The sequence below is a fragment of the Dama dama genome, chromosome 30 (assembly GCF_033118175.1).
Source record: "Dama dama isolate Ldn47 chromosome 30, ASM3311817v1, whole genome shotgun sequence".
Classification (NCBI taxonomy): domain Eukaryota; kingdom Metazoa; phylum Chordata; class Mammalia; order Artiodactyla; family Cervidae; genus Dama; species Dama dama.
The window spans coordinates 59,570,023-59,586,198 of record NC_083710.1 but is presented as its reverse complement, the minus strand read 5'-3'; positions in this window follow the sequence as shown (position 1 = coordinate 59,586,198).

The window sequence follows — 16,176 nt, the reverse complement described above, 5'->3', positions numbered from 1 at the left end:
AGCTGAGTGCTGAAGAATTGATGCTTTTGAACTGAAGCATTGGAGAAAACTCTTGAGAGTCCCTTGGACTGCACGGAGATCCAACCAGTTTATCCTAAGGGAAATCAGTCCTGAACATTCATTGGAAGGACGGATGCTGAAACTGAAGCTCCATACTTTGGCCATCTGATGTGAAGAACTGACTCCCTGGAAAAGATCCTGATGCTACAAAAGATTGAAGGCAGGAAGAGAAGGGGAGACAGAGGACGAGATGTTTGGAGGGCATCACAGACTCAATGGACATGATTTTGAGTAAACTCCGGGATTGGTGACGGACAGGGAAGCCTGGTGTGCTGCAGTCCATGGGGTCACAAAGAGTCAGACACAACTGAGTGACTGAACTGAACTGAACTGCCTTACATGCAAATAGTAAGTTTGCATTTCTTCATCCCCTGACAGAAGTATATAGTGACATTCATACTGCATTATATCAGATGATACATAATGTTAGTTTGGTCTATTATTAATGATATAATCTTTAATCCATTGGTTATTATGGTGTCAGCCAGGTATCTAGTCTGTAAACATGCTTATAATAAGTAAGTTTAAAGAGATATTTTGAACTATAAAACTGTCTTATTCATCATAAATCTTTTACCCCCATCTTTAGCATTCACTGATGATTCTTTGCTAAATCAACCTTGATGGCAGGAAAGTGATGATTTTGTAATTCCATCATTCCTTCCAAATTTCTTTATTATATTCATCTTATAAGGAAGACATTTCCCCCCAGGCCCCCCATCTCTTTTACATGGGAATATTAGAAAAGTTGCATTGATTCTATACCAAAATTTGGATAGAATGGGCGTTATTAATGCACTAAATGTATCATATATACAGTTTTACTTTTTCCACTTATTTTGTTTCTCTGTGGCCACATTAAGCAAAAATAGAAACATTCTTTATTTAAAAACTTTTATTTGCTTTGTTGTGCATTTTTATGTTGCTGTGATACATTTGACCAATAATTACTGAGTTTAATGTGTCCTTAAAACTCCGATGGATTCTTTAATCTTAATGAGTTCAGAAATTAGTTGTAAAGTATTTTGTAATGGTGTGTGTGTGTGTAAAATCTCTTAAAGTTATCTTGGATAAATAGCATTTTTTGTATCATGAAAAATATTTTTTGTCACATTTCTCTATCTTTTGAGGGATAATTGCGTACATTTAACTGATAGCATTCTTATCAATAAGAGTATCACCACACTTTCACTATGTCTTTACCTTTTTTTTAAGCAAAATACTGTAGTATTGGGAATCCAAAGATGTCTACAATCACTGGACCTCATAATTGTGTTACCTAACAGGGGGAAAAGGAGGCTAATTTAGTGATTAGGTTAAGGACCTTGAGATAGGGAGATTATTGATGTCAGCCCTCACTAAACACATTAGTCTGTAAAAGCAGAGTACCTGTGCCTACTAAGGGGAGACTAAGAGGAAGATACAACTACGGAAGAAACTGAGAGTTAACTTTGCTGTCACTGGAGATAGAAGAAGGGGGCCGTGAGCCAAGGTATGCAGATACCCTTTAGAAGAAAGAAATTCTTCAGATTTAGGTCAGAAATATAATCTACATACACAAAGGACAAGCATCCAAAAAGGAAAATGATGAAGGCAAATAAAATATTTCACCATTCTTATTCTAAATTAGTCTGAAATGTAACTTTAAATAGAAAATAGTAACTGCTTTGGGTTGACTGTTTAGGTTCTCTTCACATTAATGAAGCCCTAGTCCCCATTTTGAAATGGGGCTTTTGAAAGTAATCAGGGTTAGATTAACGTGAGAGATAGGGTTTTCTTGATGGAATCATTGACCTTAGACAAAGAGGAGACAAGAGATCTCTCAGGCATGTAAGGCTTTGGCAGGAAGATGGTTGTCTGCAAAACAAGAAGAGGGCTTTCACCAGACATTTAATCTGCTAGCACTTTGATCTTGAACTTTCCACACTGTAGAACTATGAGAAAAAAAACGTTTGTTGCTAAAACTAACCAATCTATGGTATTCTATTATAGCAGCAACTATACATATATGGTTCAATAACAAAAATATCAAAAGGGATGGAAGTGAGGTATTTCACTACTCTAAAATATGTGCACAATATGTAAAACAATATAGTGTTATTTGAATGTGGTTTGTGAATAATTAAAATTATATGTTGGAAACACTAAGGCAATCACTAAAATGCTTTTAGAACCATAACTGATATTCTAATGGAGAAAGTAGAATTGAATCATTTAAAAAATCAATTAACACTAGATAAGGCAGGAAAATGTTGGTGTTAGAAGAGATGTGAAATGGAATGTAGAGAAAACAGTTACAAATATAGCAGATACTAATCCAACTATATGAATAACCTCTAAATTAGAATGGCATAAATGAACCAACTTAGAAAAGAGCTTATCCAAAAAAATAAAAAATATCCAGCTATATTTTCTATAAGAAATTCACATTAAGTATAAAGAGAAAGGTAGATTAAAGGTAAAGGGATAGGAAACTAAATACCATTCTCATATTAATCAAAAGAAAGCTAGAGTAATTATATTACTTCCGATAAAGCCAAATTCAAAACAAGGGACTTTATCAGGGATAGAGTTATCATATGAAGATAAATACACTAATTCTCTAAAGAAAACTTTCCTAAGTTGTATATAATGCAGGAGATGCAAGTTTGATTCCTGGGTTGGGAAGCTCCCCTAGAGAAGGAAATGGCAAGCCACTCCAGTATTCCTGCCTGGGAAATCCAATGGCCAGAGGAACCTGGCAGGCTACTGTCCATAGGGTTGCAAGAGTCAGACTTGAATTAGCAACTAAACCACCACCACCACCACCACCAAGAGACTATCAAAAACCTTGAATAAAAGACTAATAGAGCTGGAAAAAGAAAAAAAAAATTCTACTATTTTCAGTAGTTGACAAATCAAGCAGGGAGAAAATCAATAAAGTTATAGTTGCCCCCAACAGCACTATTGGTGAAATTGATCTACTTGACATGTAAGGAATATTTTGATCACCAACCAGCTGGTTACAGATTCTTCTCAAGGTCAAATGGGATGTTTACCAAGTAAAACAACATTCTAAGATATAAAACACAACTTAAAAGGTATAGTAATTTATACAAAGTATTTTCTCAAATCACAGTGGAATTAAACTAGACATTAATACCAGAAAATAGCTAAAATAATTGCCAAATATTCAAAAATCACACAACAAATTTCTAAACAGCACCTTGGTAATTTAGAACCAATTGAAATTATTAAAAAGCTCAAAAGGAATTTTAAATATTTAGAGATAAATAAAATTAATATAAACCTAATGCTAGATCCTGTGCTAGCATTTCTAAGGCTAAAATTATGGTATAAACTGTGTATGTTATAAAATAAGAAATTTCTATAATCTAAGCCTTTACCTTAGGAAACTAGATAAAGAATAGCAATTTAGCTCTAAAACAAGCAGAAGATTCATAAATTAGAGCAAAAATCAATGAAACTGGGAACAGAAAACAGTGTAGAAAACAATGAAGTCAAATGCTTGTGTTTTGAAAAGATCAATAAAACTGATAAGACTCTATATACATTAATCAAGGAAAGTAGGGAAGAAGCACATTACCAATATAAAAAAATGAAAGTAGGTTCATTAGGAATGATCTCATGGACATTAAATGGATAATGAATACTACAAATGACTGTCTACAGATTTGATAACTTAGATGAATTGAACCAATTAGGCCAAGTATGGGCTAATTAACTTCAGCAAAATGGGGTAGACAGAGGTGAACAAAATGATAATCTGGTAAATGTCTGCTTCTTCAAACCTAAATCATATTGAGTGGGCCAGAATGCCAGTCAACTTGCCACTTCTAGGAGGTTGTATTTTGAAAGTCCTGAATGGATTTTTGATTTAGCCAAAAGAAGTAAGCAGATTAGAGGCAATGAAATTCAAATTCTGGAAACATTACTTAAAAATTCCAAGTTAGTAGAATCATATACAAAGATTTTAAAGCATCAGAAAAAGAGATAAGTATCAAACTAGAAACAAAAATTTGAGTCAGAAGAAATACCAAGAACCAGTTTGTTGTGAGCATTTAAAAGCAGCTGGATAGTTATTATATGTAGTCAGATATAACCATCTTAAAATAATCTGGGTGATGGTAGATCAAAACAGACCCAGATCACATGCCACAAGGAAGTTTATATAAAACATGATAATCTAATAGAGCAATTGCTGCACTGACTTTGAATGGGATAACAGATTCTGAAATTATTCAAATAATATAGCAGATGAGGAAAACAGTCAGCCTATTCGCACCTTCAAATTTAAGGGGAGGTAGCAAGCTACACAAGATGCTAGGAAAGAGATTAACAATAGCACACCTCAGTTAAATTGATACAACAGGAAAGACAAACTCCCAGCCTTGTGGGGATAACTAGAATATCAGTTATCCAAACTAGTACAGAAAATCCAAAACAGGATACTAACAGAATTGCGTAGTGGTGAGTAACAGAGTGGTAAGTTAAATTTCTTTAAATTCCCCAGTAGCCAATTGAAAAATTGCATGTATAAAGTCAAAGATGGAATTAAACCTACAGCCTGGACTCAATGAGTTACAACTGTGTGAGGAAGTAAACTGCAGAAACCAGAAATACCTAAAATATGAAAATTATCCTGCATTTATTTCACATTATTTTACCTGGCCCTGTAATTCTAAACTGTTTTTGATGTTGTTTGTTTTTTGTTGTTGTTGTTTTACTAATTTTATTTATATATTTATTTTTTACTGTTCTGGATCTTTGAGGAGAAGGCAATGGCACCCCACTCTGGTACTCTTGCCTGAAAAATCCCATGGGGAGGAGCCTGGTAGGCTGCAGTCCATGGGGTCTCAGAAGAGTCGGACATGACTGAATGACTTCACTTTCACTTTTCACTTTCATGCATTGGAGAAGGAACTGGCAACCCACTCCAGTGTTCTTGCCTGGAGAGAATCCCAGGGACGGAGGAGCCTGGTGGGCTGCCAACTATGGGGTCACACAGAGTCGGACACGACTGAAGCAGCTTAGCAGCAGCAGCAGCAGCAGCTGGATCTTTCTTGCTGAGCAGGCTTTTCTCTGACCGTGGTGAGCAGGGGCTACTCTTTGTTGCAGTGCACAGGCTACTCATTAGAGCATGGATTCCAGGGAATGCCCACTTCGGTAGCTGTGGCACTTGGGCTCAATAGTTGTAGTTCTGGGCTCTAGAACACAGTCGGATAGCTGTGGTGGAGAGGCTTAGTTGCTCTGCAACATGTGGGATCTTCCCGGACCAGGGATCGAGCTCATGTCTCCTGCATTGAAAGGCAGATTCTTGACCACTGAGCCGACAGGGACGCCCTCTCATGTTTTTTAAGTATGATACTACACACTCTACACTGAATCGTTAGGGGCAGAATTTGGAAATTAACAAAAGATGCTTTCATTATGCTGTGCTATCTTTAGTGCTGTGTTTTCAGTCACAAAGTCATGTTCAACTCTTTGCAACCCCATGAACTACAGAGCACCAGCTCCCCTGTCCTTCACTATCTCCTGTAGTTTGCTCAAACTCACATCCATTGAGTCAGTGATGGTATCCAACTATCTTAATCTCATCCCGTCTTTTCAGTTCAGTTCAGTTGCTAAGTCATGTCTGACTCTCTGCGACTCCATGGACTCCAGCACTCCAGGATTCCCTGTCTGTCACCAACTCCTGGAGCTTGCTCAAATTCATATACATCTAGTCAGTGATGCCATCCAAACATCTCATCCTCTGTTGACCCCTTTCCATCTGCCTTCAATCTTTCCCAGCATCAGGATCTTTTCTAATGAGTTGGCCCCTCGCATCAGGTGGCCAAAGTATTGAAGTTTCAGCTTCAGCATCAGTCTTTCCAATGAATATTCAGGACTCATTTCCTTTAGCATTGACTGGTTTGATCTCCTTGCAGTTCAAGGGATTCTCAAGTCTTCTCCAACATCACAGTTCAAAAGGATCAATTCTTCGGTGCTCAACTTTCTTTGTGGTCCAACTCTCACATCAATGCATGACTACTGGAAAAACCATAACTTCGACTAGATAGACCTTTATTGGCAAAGTAATGTCTTTGCTTTTTAATATGCTTTCTAGGTTTGTCACAGCTTTTCTTCCAAGGAGAAGGTGTCTTTTAATTTTATGGCTGCAATCACCATCTGCAGTGATTTTGAGCCCAAGAAGGTAAAATCTGTCACTGTTTCCATCGTTTCCCCCTCTATTTGCCATGAAGTGATGGAAATGAATGCCATGATCTTCATTTTTTGAATGTTGAGTTTTAAGCCAGCTTTATCACTCTCCTCTTTCAACTTCATCGGGAGGATCTTTTGTTCCTCTTCTCTTTATGCCATAAGGGTGGTTTCTTTACTGGCAAATAATACAAGTGATGAAGTAGTATAAATTGTATTCTACTTATGAAGAATATTTCAAATTTCCATGTTATCTGTTTTCATAATCTTAATTATACATATCTGGACACAATAGGTCATGATCATTAATAAATAAAATAATAGACAGCATGGCAATACATTTAAAATGAAACAAAACTTCATCAATTTTGAGGTCTAACTAAACCTAGGTTGGCCACATTTGAGGCTCTGTCATATTCACCATGTTTGTTTCTAGTACAATGCCTGGCAATTATCTGATTTTCTCTAAATAAAGGTTGACTAGCTAGATGTCCCAGACATTTTAGTAAGTTATCTTCCACATATCACCAAACTCATCACATTTCATCTTAGCACATGTTAGTACCAGAGAGTGATTATTAACCCAATGATATCAATATAAGTACTTGAAACACACACACATATAAAATGTAAGAACTTTGAGTGAGTTTATTCAGTGACTTCAGTTCAGTTCATTTCAGTCACTCGGACATGTCTGACACTTTGCAACCCCATGGACTGCAGCACACCAGGCTTTCCTATCCATCACCAGCTCACAGAGTCTACTCAAACTCATGACCATTGCATCAGTGATAAAATCCAACCCTCTCATCCTCTGTTGTTGCCTTCTCCTCCCACCTACAGTCTTTCCCAGCATCAGGATCTTTTCCAATGAGTCCGTTCTTCACATCAGGGGCCAAAGTATTGGAGTTTCAATTTCAGCATCATGCCTTAAAATGAGTATTCAGGACTGATTTCCTTTAGGATAGACTGGTTGGATCTCCTTCCAGTCCAAAGGACTCTCAAGAGTCTTCTCCAACACCACAGTTCAAAAGAATCAATCCTATGGCTTCAACTTTCTTTATAGTCCAACTCTCACATCCATACACGACTACTGGAAAAACCATACCTTTGACTAGATGGACGTTTGTTGGTAAAGAAATGCCTCTGCTTTTTTAATAAGCTGTCCATGTTGGTCATAGCTTTTCTTCTAAGGAGCAAGTGTCTTTTAATATCATGGCTGCAGTAACCATGTACAGTGATTTTTGGAGCCCCCACCCCCCAAAAAATGTCTGTCATTATTTCCATTGTTTCCCCGTCTATTTGCCATGAAGTGATGGCACCAGATGCCATGATCTTAGTTTTCTGAATGTTTAGCTTTAAGCCAACTTTTTCACTATCCTCTTTCACTTTCATCAAGAGATACTTTAGTTATTCTTCTCTTTCTGCCATATGGGTGGTGTAATCTGTGTAGCTGAGATTATTGATATTTCTCCCAGCAATCTTGATTCCAGCTGTGCTTCATCCAGTCTGGAATTTCACATGATGTACTGTGCATATAAGTTTAATAAGCAGGGTGACAATATACGGGCTTAATGTACTCCTTTCCTGATTCGGAAGCAGTCTGTTGTTCTATGTCCAGTTCTAACTGCTGCTTCTTGACCTGCATACAGATTTCTCAGGAGGGAAGTCAGGTGATCTGGTATTCCCATCCCTTTGAGGATTTTCTACAGTTTGTTGTGATCCACACAGTCAAAGGATTTGGCATAGTCAATAAAGTAAAAAGAGGTCTTTTTCTGGAACTCTGTTGCTCTTTCCATGATCCATAAGATGTTGGCAATTTGATCTTAGGTTCCTCTGCCTTTTTTAAATCTATCTTGAACATCTGGAAGTTCACAGTTTGTGTACTGTTGAAGCCTGGCTTGGAGAATTCTGAGCATTACTTTGCTAACATGTGAACTGAGTACAATTGTGCAATAGTTTGAACATTCTTTGGCATTGCCTTTCTTTGGGATTGGATTGAAAACTGACCTTTTCCAGTCCTGTGGCCACTGCTGAGTTTTCAAATTAGTTGGCATATTGAGTGCAGCACTTTCACAGCATCATCTATTAGGATTTGAAATAGCTTAACTGGAATCCCATCACCTCCACTAGCTTTGTTCGTAGTGATGCTTTGTAAGGCCCACTTGGATTCACATTCCAGGATATCTGGCTGTAGGTGAGTAATCACACAATTATGATTATCTGGGTCTTGAAGATCTTTTTTGTATAGTTCTTCTGTGTATGCTTGCCACCTCTTCTTAATATCTTCTGCTTCTGTTAGGTCCATACCATTTCTGTGCTTAATTGTGCCCATGTTTGCATGAAATGTTCCCTTGGTATCTCTAATTTTCTTGAAAAGATCTCTAGTCTTTCTCATTCTATTGTTTTCCTCTATTTCTTTGCATTAATGAGTGAGGATGGTTTTCTTCTTTCTCCTTGCTATTCTGCAAGGAATCTGCATTCAAATGGGTATATCTTTCCTTTTCTCCTTGGCTTTTCACTTCTCTTCTTTTCTCAACTGTTTGTAAGTCCTCCTCAACAACCATTTTGCCTTTTTGCATTTCTTTTTCTTGGGGATGGTCTTGATCACAGCCTCCTATACAATGTCAGGAACCTCCATCCATAGTTGTTCTGGCACTCTATCTATCAGATCTATTTCCTTGAATCTATTTGACACTTTCACTGTATAATCATAGTCAGTTCAGTTCAGTTCAGTCCCTCAGTAGTGTCCAACTCTTTGTGACCCCATGTACCGCAGCACACCAGGCTTCCCTGTCCATCACAAACTCCCAGAGTTTACTCAAACTCATGTCCATTGAGTCAGTGATGCCATCCAACCATCTCATCCTCTGTCATCCCCTTCTCCTCCTGCCTTAAATATTTCCAGCATCAGGGTCTTTTCAAATGAGTCAGTTCTTTGCATCAGATGGCCAAAATATTGGATTTTCAGCTTCAAAATCAGTCTTTCCAATGAACACTCCAATGAACAATTTTCTTTAGGATGGACTGGTTGGATCTCTTTGCAGCCCAATGGACTCTCAAGAGTCTTCTCCAACCCCACCGTTCAAAAGCATCAATTTATTCTTTTACAAGTGGTTGACCAGTTTTCCCAGCACCACTTGTTAAAGAGGTTGTCTTTTTTCCATTGTATATCCTTGCCTCCTTTGTCAAAGATAAGGTGTCTATAGGTTCATGGATTTATCTCTGGGCTTTCTATTCTGTTCCATTGATCTATATTTCTGTCTGTGCCAATACCATACTGTCTTGATGACTGTGGCTTTGTAGTAGAGTCTGAAGTCAGGCAGGTTGATTCCTCCAGTTCCATTCTTCTTTCTCAAGATTACTTTGGCTATTCGGGGTTTTTTGTATTTCCATACAAATTGTGAAATTCTTTGGTTTAGTTCTGTGAAAAATACCGTTGGTAGCTTCATAGGGATTGCATTGAATCTATAGATTGCTTTGGGTAGAATAGCCATTTTGAAAATATTGATTCTTCCAATCCATGAACACGGTATGTTTCTCCATCTGTTTGTGTCCTCTTTGATTTCTTTCATCAGTGTTTTATAGTTTTCTATGTATAGATCTTTTGTTTCTTTAGGTAGATATACTCCTAAGTATTTTATTCTTTTTGTTGCAATGGTGAATGTTATTGTTTCCTTAATTTCTCTTTCTGTTTTTTCATTGTTAGTATATAGGAATGCAAGGGATTTCTGTGTGTTAATTTTATATCCTGCAACTTTACTATATTCATTGATTAGCTCTAGTAATTTTCTAGTAGAGTCTTTAGGGTTTTCTATGTAGAGGATCATGTCATCTGCAAACAGTGAGAGTTTCACTTCTTCTTTTCCTATCTGGATTCCTTTTACTCCTTTTTCTGCTCTGATTGCTGTGGCCAAAACTTCCAACACTGTGTTGAATAGTAGTGGTGAGAGTGGGCATCCTTGTCTTGTTCCTGATTTCAGGGGAAATGCTTTCAATTTTTCACCATTGAGGGTGAAGAAAAGGGAACCCTCTTACACTGTTGGTGGGAATGCAAACTAGTACAGCCACTATGGAAAACAGTGTGGAGATTTCTTAAAAAACTGGAAATAGAACTGCCATATGACCCAGCAATCCCACTTCTGGGCATACACACTGAGGAAACCAGATCTGAAAGAGACACGTGCACCCCAATGTTCATCGCAGCACTGTTTATAATAGCCAGGACATGGAAGCAACCTAGATGCCCATCAGCAGATGAATGGATAAGGAAGCTGTGGTACATATACACCATGGAATATTACTCAGCCATGAAAAAGAATTCATTTGAACCAGTCCTAATGAGATGGATGAAGCTGGGGCCCATTATACAGAGTGAAGTAAGCCAGAAAGATAAAGAACATTACAGCATACTGACACATGTATATGGAATTTAGAAAGGTGATAACGATAACCCTATATGCAGAACAGAAAAAGAGACACAGAAATACAGAACAGACTTTTGAACTTTGTGGGAGAATGTGAGGGTGGGATATTTCAAAAGAACAGCATGTATGCTATCTATGGTGAAACAGATCACCAGCCCAGGTGGGATGCACGAGATAAGTGCTCCGGCCTGGTGCACTGGGAAGACCCAGAGGAATCAGGTGGAGAGGGAGGTGGGAGGGGGGATCGGGATTGGGAATATATGTAAATCCATGGCTGATTCATATCAATGTATGACTAAACCCACTGGAAAAAAAAATAATAATAATAAAAATTAAAAAAAAAATAACTTTATTTCTCAAGTAATCAACCTATCACCAGTTAATATTCCAATTATATCATCATGCACCTGTTTGTTAAATTTAGATTCTATAAACAGTAGTTTTCTAACTCCTAATGTTCCTTTGATTCTCCCCTCCCCCAACACCAGCAGGTTCTGCTGTGAACATCTGCTTACTTATTCTGAAACCGTTAACAAATTCATCCCTCAATAAATGTCCCAGACAGTTTCAATCCTTCAGCTCTCATATTAGCCTTTCCTGCTCAACATATGCTCTGCTGTCTGTATTTGTGACCCAGTATATAAGATGATCCATTGGATCATAAAAAAAAACAAGAGAATTCCATAAAAGCATCTGCTTAATTGTTTACGCTAAAGCCTATGACTGTGTGGATCACAACTGTGGAAAATTCTTAAAGAGCTGGGAATACCAGACCACCTTACCTGCCCCCTGAGAAATCTGTATGCCAGTCAGGAAGCAAATGTTAGAACTGGACATGGAACAATGGATTGGTTCCAAATGAGGACAGGAGGATGTCAAGGCTGTATATTGTCAGTCTGCTCATTTAACTTATATGCAGAGTACATTGTGCAAAATGCCGGGTTAGATGAAACACAAACTGGAATCAAGATTTCCGGGAGAAATAACAACCACCTCAGGCATGCAGATGACACCACCCTTATGGCAGAAAGTAAAGAGAAACTAAAGAGCCTCTTGATGAAAGTGAAAGAGGAGTATAAAAAAAAACTGGCTTAAAACTCAACATTCAAAAAGCTAAGATCAGGCATCCAGTCCCATCACTTCGTGGGAAATAGATGGGGAAACAATGGAAACAGTGAGACTTTATTTTTGAGGGTTCCAAAATCACTTCAGATGGTGACTACAGCCATGAAATTTAGACTATTTCTTCCTGGAAGAAAAGCTATGACCAACCTAGACAGCATAATAAAAAGCAGAGACATTACTTTGCCAACAAAGGTCTGTCTAGTCCAACCTATGGTTTTTCCAGTAGTCATGTATGGATGTGAGAGTTGGACCATAAAGAAAGCTGAACACCAAAGAATTGATGCTTTTTAACTGTGGTGTCACAGAAGACTCTTGAGAGTCCCTTGGACTGCAAGGAGATCCAACCAGTCCATCCTAAAGGAAATCATTCCTGAATATTCATTGGAACGACTGATGATGAAGCTGAAGCTCCAATACTTTGACCACCTGAAGCAGAGAACTGGCTCATTAGAAAAGATTCTGTTGCTGGGAAAGATTGAAGGCAGGAGGAGAAGGGGCAGCAGAGGATGAGATAGTTGGATGGCTCATCGACTAGATGGACATGATTTTGAACAAGCTCCAGGAGCTGGTGATGGTCAGGGAAGTTTCTCATGCTGCAGTCCTTGGGGTGGCAAAGAGTCAGACACAACTGAGTGACTGAACTATTTTGAATCTAAGATGGATTCAAAGAACAGCATTCCTTCTCTTGTGGTAAGATTATGTAGGCATAGACAGCTCATATTACTGTAAGAATTTATTATTTTAATTTTTAAAGTCACAATCTGTAGCCCTTATTTCTATAATAAATACATCTTACGGAATCCTGTAAATAGCTAGAGAACACACATTTTTAAAATGCTTTTCTGGACTCTTATTCAGGTCCAGAAAAGCATTTAGGTGAAAAGACAGCCCTCAGATTGGGAGAAAATAATAGCAAATGAAGAAACCGACAAAGGATTAATCTCAAAAATATACAAGCAACTCCTGCAGCTCAATTCCAGAAAAATAAATGACCCAATCAAAAAATGGGCCAAAGAACTAAACAGACATTTCTCCAAAGAAGACATACAGATGGCTAACAAACACATGAAAAGATGCTCAACATCACTCATTATTACAGAAATGCAAATCAAAACCACAATGAGGTACCATTACACGCCAGTCAGGATGGCTGCTATCCGAAAGTCTACAAGCAATAAATGCTGGAGAGGGTGTGGAGAAAAGGGAACCCTCTTACACTGTTGGTGGGAATGCAAACTAATACAGCCACTATGGAAAACAGTGTGGAGATTCCTTAAAAAACTGGAAATAGAACTGCCATATGACCCAGCAATCCCACTTCTGGGCATACACACTGAGGAAACCAGATCTGAAAGAGACACGTGCACCCCAATGTTCATCACAGCACTGTTTATAATAGCCAGGACATGGAAGCAACCTAGATGCCCATCAGCAGATGAATGGATAAGGAAGCTGTGGTACATATACACCATGGAATATTACTCAGCCGTTAAAAAGAATTCATTTGAATCAGTCCTAATGAGATGGATGAAGCTGGAGCCCCTTATACAGAGTGAAGTAAGCCAGAAAGATAAAGAACATTACAGCATACTAACACATATATATTTAGAAAGATGGTAACAATAACCCTATATGCAAAACAGAAAAAGAGACACAGATGTACAGAACAGACTTTTGAACTCTGTGGGAGAATGTGAGGGTGGGATATTTCAAAAGAACAGCATGTATGCTATCTATGGTGAAACAGATCACCAGCCCAGGTGGGATGCATGAGACAAGTGCTCGGGCCTGGTGCACTGGGAAGACCCAGAGGAATCGGGTGGAGAGGGAGGTGGGAGGGGGGATCGGGATGGGGAATATATGTAAATCCATGGCTGATTCATATCAATGTATGACAAAACCCACTGAAATGTTGTGAAGTGATTGGCCTCCAACTAATAAAAAAATAAATAAATAAATAAAATTAAAAAAAAAAAAAAGAAATGACAAAAAAAAATAATCAGAGGCAATTAAAATTTTCCATATCATTTCAATAATACTACAATAAAATGTTTTAATGTGTAAAAAAAAAAATAAATCTTAGGCGGAAAACTGTAAAAAAAAAAAAAAATTCTAAGGTGTCCTAAATAAATAACAAAGCAACTTATGTAAAAAAAAAAAAAAAAAATGCTTTTCTGCTGCCAAATAATCTTTTCATTTATTTTCTTTTTTCATTTTTTCTCTATTTTCATTTTACTGTTTTACTTTTCTAGTTTTCTTTACTCATGTATTTTGTATTTTTCCTTCGGTATTTAGTTTATTTTGAAGTATCCTTTTTAATGCCCAGACTCAGGGAAAACTTTGCATTTATTTATAATGTTTAACAATTATATTATTTTGAAAAGCATATCCTTCACGATTTCAGTCTTTTTTTTATGCTTTAAGGCCCACAAGCATTTTTATATGCTTGAAAAGAAAGTTTCTCAGTCATTAATTAATAGCAGAACTCTACACATCTATTACCCCAAACTTGTTAATGATATTGTTCACTATCATTATTTCATTGCTTCAGTATTTATACTAACTTTTGTCTGCTTTTTCTTTGAATTTCTGAGTGTTAAAAAAATCTCTTTTAAAATCCATTTGACTGTTTGAATGCAATATTTTGTTAATTTTTTCTCATGTATTTTGAAGTGACATTGATAGGTTTAAAATAATTTTCTTTTTTACCTATCTACTTTTGGAATTAAGTCACATATTATACATACATCTCTCATTCAGCACTGACCTTGCAGAGATTTCAGCTTTGTCACCTTTCACTCAACAGAGATGGACAAACATGTTTATAACCTAGACTCACAATTTCTAGATTATGCCAGTTTCTTTCCAGCAAAGTGGTGTATACATTTAAATTTTTATGTACTGATTGATCAGATTTGTGAATGCTTTTGTATTATATGTGATTAGCTTATGTCTGTGGACATCTCTTCAAACATCCTGACATCAAAGCAAATCAAATAAGTTTTGTAGGCATTTGAAGGGTAGACAGTAAATTAACTTTGATCTTAAATTAGTCACTAACTTTTTTACAAAGTGCACAGATAATTAAAATGGGGAAATACAGACATCTCTTAATACTCATTTGCATAATTTATGAGGCATTATGCAATAAGTTCTAAAAAAGAACATACATTTGAATATCAATCCTTTCAGGAATCTGTAATTATCAATATATGTTAAATAAAATTTTAATAATATCAGTTCAATTTCAAATGAGGTTTCGGTATCTGACTAAACTAACATTGAGTATAACCTATAAAATTATGCTCACTGTGATGTATTTTCCTGGAGGAGGAAATGGCAACCCACTCCAGCATTCTTGCCTGAGAAATTCCATTGGCAGAGGAGCCCGGGGGTTATAACAGTCCAGGGGGTGGCAAAGAGTCAGACATGACTGAGCAACTGAGCTCATGATGCTTGTTTATATTCTTAGGATTTGAAGCCCAAATTTGATTTGTACTTAAAAATTCTGGAGAAAAGAGACAATTTTTTGGTTCTTTGTTTTAGATTTTCCCATATAAGATATTATGAGAGGTCCCATTCAGATGGTCATTTAAACAATAAACAAAATGAAAGATTTCAGAATTATAAGGAATGTTGAGGCATTATCCCTCCTCTCCCAGGCTTTCAACCAGTTGATAGATTGATTTAACCTGACATGGTTTACTAAATCTATAAGTAAAATAGCATGCATTTTGTTTGAGATCATGTCAAAAGCACCATCTTCAGATCAGTTTATGAAGAAATTGCAGGTTTTCTAAGAATTTGGGAGTTTTTATGACCTTGGAGTGTGAGTAACAGCTTTCTACCTGAAGAATTCTGAAGCTGGATTTTGCCTGAGAGGACTGTTGGTAGCCAGACACAAGAAGAGCTTAACAATAATAATAGGTAACACAGATGTACAGAGCAAATATAGAGATACCAAGAGGGAAAGGGCGTGGATGGAATTGTGAGATGGGGATTGATGCATACACACTACTGATGCTATATATAAAGTAGATAACTGACGAAAACATACTGCATAGCACAGGGAACTCTACTCAATCTGAATGGGAGGTAAATCCAAAAGAGAGGGAACATGTGGAATATATGTATACGTAGGATTGAGTTTGTTTGCTATATGGTAGAAACTAAAAACTTTGTAAGGCAACTATACTATAATACAAATTAATTTTTAAAAAAGCAATTTCCCATAGTCTAAGAGCTTGTCTTGAAAAGTAATCAATTCCTGGAAGTAACAAGGGAAGCCTCTATTGAGAGATAGGACTCCATGCAAAGATTTGTTGACTAAAAGGAATGCACAAGGTTAAAGCTGTGAGTTGAC